Genomic DNA, 4,436 nt, shown 5'->3' on the forward strand with positions numbered 1-4,436 from the left:
TACTGGAGGTTAGCTTGCCATTAGGCTGAGATCTGGACCCTATAGCTGTGCCAGTGGGGAGTCTTATTGGGGACCTGGGGAGCAAGGAAGCGACCAGCCCTGGACTGACTGTGATCTATGTGTGCTCTTAAGGGAAATTGCACTTTACTGTGTGTATTTGTTATCCTTTCCTCATATATGAGATGCCCTTTCTGATGTTAGTGGTGAGGATTGAGGCTCCTTGATTGCTAGGCCGGGGCATGGCCGTCACATACTGTTTTTTTTCACCAATTGTATATGCTGCTAGTAATATGTACTAAATGTCTTTATCAATGTAAATTCAGTATTGTATGTGAAATGTCTTTATATGTGGAGCTTTTCTCCCCCGGACTCCACTGAAAATTGGTACTTCTAGCCCAGCTGGACCAAGAAATGTTAAAAATTTTGAATTCTGTGAGCCTGGGAAACTTCAACAGAAGTAACAAGAATGATGTAATCTGAAATCACTCAGCAGTAATGTGTATTATCATTCTAAGGACTATCTCAGAAAGAAAGGATGACATTTTATATTTTGTTCTGAATGTGACAACTCACCAGCATTTCCTTTGCTCTGTAACTAAGATATTTACAGCAGTGATTTCTCTTAGAGGTAGATAGAAATAGTAAGATTAGTCTAGCTGTTTCCTATATTTATGTGAGACTATTCTACAATGTTGTTTTAAAGTATTTACTGTGATTTCTGAACTCTCTATTGTCATTGTGTTGAACTAATGAGTATGGTCTTGTGTATTTTTATTATTTACTATTAAAAATTTTTAAACCTTTCAACTGTGCCTCTTTTGTGTAGAGATAACTTAAGCTCTTAGCGTACTTGCATGTATTTGGTGATACTGTACAAAGTCACTCCAGTAGCCTTGCTGTTCTTCGCAATTACTAACTGAATAATAACAACATCACAAAGTAGAACTGGTCACCATTTGTGAAGGGCCTTATTAGTAGCTGATAACAGTAGTTGGTGGCAGTGATTTCTACCTTATAGTCTGGGCAGAAGGGGGCATAGCTGGAGAATCTGTGCCAGCCTTCCCCAGGAGTGTCTGTGTGTTTGTATATAACTCATATCTCAAAGTGTGTGTGTGTGTGTGTGTGTGTGTGTGTGTGTGTGTGTGTGTGTGTGTGTGTGTGTATGTGCACGCATGTGCACGTGTCAGCTACTTGGGCAGGGACATGAAGTACTGGTTGGACAGAGAGGGTACTGGAAGTTCTGGCTTGATTACTCGGCTGAGATCTGAACCCTATAGCTGTGCCAGTGGGGAGTCTTATGGGGGAACTGGAGAGAAAGGGGTAAACCAGCCCCAGACTTACTGTGATCTCTGTGTGCTCTTAAGGGAAATTGTAGTTTACTGTGTGTGTGCTTGTTATCCTCCCAATGTGGACACCCCCACTTGTGCTAGTAGTGAGGTTTGAGGCTCCTTTATTACTGGGCCAGTGCACGGGCATCACAGCATGCATAATGTTTTAGATCCTAGCCCTTGATAAGCAATTGATCCTGATTTTCTCCTTACTCAGCTTACTGAGAGGGACATCTGTGTGTCTCATGATAGAGTCTCCAATGACCAGAATGTTGGATTGTGTGGTGCTTGCCTTATGGGCTTAGCAGTAGAGGCTCAATGAAATGTGGCTGTTAAGTGTTGATGTGGGTGTTATTTTGAAAGACTACATTCAGGGCTGTTGAGGGTCATACATCTCAGCCTCTTAGTTCAAAAAAATCTGGACAAAGCTTGACAGGATGGGGGGAACAAAGGCCCACAAATAGGGGCAGATTGTAAATATTGCTCTTATAAACTTAGAAAGTTGCTAGAATAACAGGATTTGTCTTAGCATGCATTTTTCTGAAGGTAATGAAGTCTGAAATGTAAATGTATATCATCATTTAGTGGCTTCAATCCTCAGATCATCCTAGTCATTTGCCAGAAAATCACAAATTTTATGAGGAACAGATCAAAAATATGAGGAAAAAATCTGGACATTCTGCAAAAAATCTGTACAGTTTAGAGGTACATGAGTGTATTTGTTATGTGTACTTCATCTAGGAGGTCTTTGGGATTTAGGATGGTTACATTTAAGGGCCTCAGCATATGTGAGTCTATATGTCAGCTCTGAATTGTGTGTGATGGATGCAGTGTGTGTACTACTGACAACCTTATTTACATTAGGAGTACTTTTATGTGAGAGCTTTGCCTCCAGTGACATTGTGTAAATACATCTCTCACATACCCTATCAGTTTGTTTGACAATTAACTGGGTATCAGTAAATATGAGGCAATTTCTACATTGCCTCAGGATGCCCATATCCAATGAAGTATTTGGGCAAATATTCTGAAGTTATAAATAAATCTGAAAACAAAGCATTAGCTTGTCAAAACTGATGAAAAGAAGGGAGTTGCGTGAATGTCTACTGCCTATCTACTAGTAGTGCTGTTGTCACCACAGTTTCACTCTGCTGGAAAAATGCTTCTCTTACCAGAAGCAAAACATTAGCACCAATCCAAAGATGAGAAGCAAGCCACAGCCAGTTTGGTGATCCACAGACTTGTCCCAGATGATGCAAAGGTCTGTAGGCTTGTTGTAGGCTTTTCCTGGTAGTTATCTTGAATAGCAATCAGACCAATCAGTAACATTAATCACAGACACTCACTGCCAACCAGAAACAGTCAAGAATCAATGCACTCTGCTGCTTCTCTCATCAGGAGCAGAATATAAGCACATATTCCAAGCTTTCACCTATGAAGCAGTTATTAGGCTTTCCAGTGATCAGCAGTCTCCAGGAAATGATGTCCATGTGCTCCTTCTCACACCAAGAGAAAACAGAAGCACTAATCCCAAGATGACTAGTGAGAGGCAGAATGTGGGCACTCCAATAATTAGTGGTCTTGCAACAGATATTGCAGATTTTAAAGGTAAAATGGAAAAAAAAAATGGGTTAATATCCTAAGCACTGTAGTGTGCACTAAACAGTTAGATATAAAAGAGGTTGTAACTTAAGCTTTAGCTGTCTGAATGGAGAGCTACTAATTTTAAAAGAGCAATATAGATTAAAAGGTGTGGGCACTTTGTATTCTGGTTCTATGGAATACAGTGGGATGGCCAATAAATGTAAATAGTTGAAGGGGGTGATTTCACAAAAAATATAATTTTATGTTTACAACAGACAATGAAAGGGAAGAGGGAAGGAAATATGTGGTCAAATTAAAATAAGGAGCAGGCAACTCCAAAGACAGTTGAGTTTAAGAACAAAACAGCACCAGGCTGGGAAAAAAATCTGTGTGACTCACAAGAGGCACGACTTTGGTTTCTTTCCTAGTTTTAATATGCAATTAAAAGCAAAACACAAGTAAAACACAGTGTAAAGAAAAAAATCACAATATACAAAATAGAAGACAGCAATAAAGTAATACAAAATACAGGAAAGCAAGAGCAAACTAACCTCTCCCTCACTGCAAGTTGTGGCAGAATTTAGGTGAGCTTTTCAAGATCATTTCTGGTTTATAGTGTGGCATTATCCTGGGTGAAGGTACATTCTACAAATGCATTCACTGTGCAATCCATACTATATCATGTTTATATGTGTTTGTTGGTGTCAGGAAGTAAAGATGGCAGGTAGAACCCCATAACGTAGGCTGCAAAATAACAAGGACAGGACGGACTCTGGAATATAGTACTGCACCTTTGTGTTTCAGAATGGCAGCGGCAAGTGATATGTGAGCTGGGGATCCAGAGGAGGATGCTTCTCAAATTGTGTTCCCTAAAGAGTTTGAGAATGCAGAGACCTTACTGAATTCAGAGGTTCACATGCTGTTAGAGCATCGGAAACAGCAGAATGAGAGTGCAGAAGATAAGCAAGAGCTCTCTGAAGTCTTCATGAAAACTTTGAACTACACTGCCCATTTCAGCCACTTCAAGAACAGAGAAACCATTGCAAGTATCAGAAGTTTTTTGCTGCAGAAAACGTTACACAAGTTTGAACTGGCCAGCTTGGCTAATCTGTGCCCAGAAATTGTAAAGGAAGCCAAATCCCTCATTCATAGCCTTGAAGGCAGGTTTAAAGATGAAGAACTTCAGCAGATATTGGATGACATTCAGACAAAGAGAAGCTTCCAGTATTAAGGATGACCTGCTGGCTTTCTCTTATTTTGGATTTCTATTCCAGATTAAAATGTCTTTTTTTAAATCATTTTGAAATCATTTGAAATGTAAAACGACTGCATGTAATGGCTCACATTTTACAGACTTGGAACTATAAAAAATGTCCGCTTTACATGATTAGTGTTGATACTACAACTGTCTTCATTGACATGCCCTCCTCTGCTGCATATTATCATGTTTCACCTGTCCTGTTTCCCTCTGGTCATTCCTGCAAGTCATTTATGTGTTCCAAAACAGTGTAAGAAACAAAGAAA

At 39.7% G+C, this 4,436-nt stretch overlaps 1 pseudogene; it reads left to right on the plus strand.

The window, feature by feature from the left end:
- Window positions 1-3,717: 3,717 nt before the first annotated feature.
- Window positions 3,718-4,199, plus strand: LOC122810496 (annotated as a pseudogene).
- Window positions 4,200-4,436: the final 237 nt, after the last annotated feature.

This window comes from Protopterus annectens, chromosome 9.part0 (assembly GCF_019279795.1).
Source record: "Protopterus annectens isolate FY-2018-M chromosome 9.part0, PAN1.0, whole genome shotgun sequence".
Classification (NCBI taxonomy): domain Eukaryota; kingdom Metazoa; phylum Chordata; order Ceratodontiformes; family Protopteridae; genus Protopterus; species Protopterus annectens.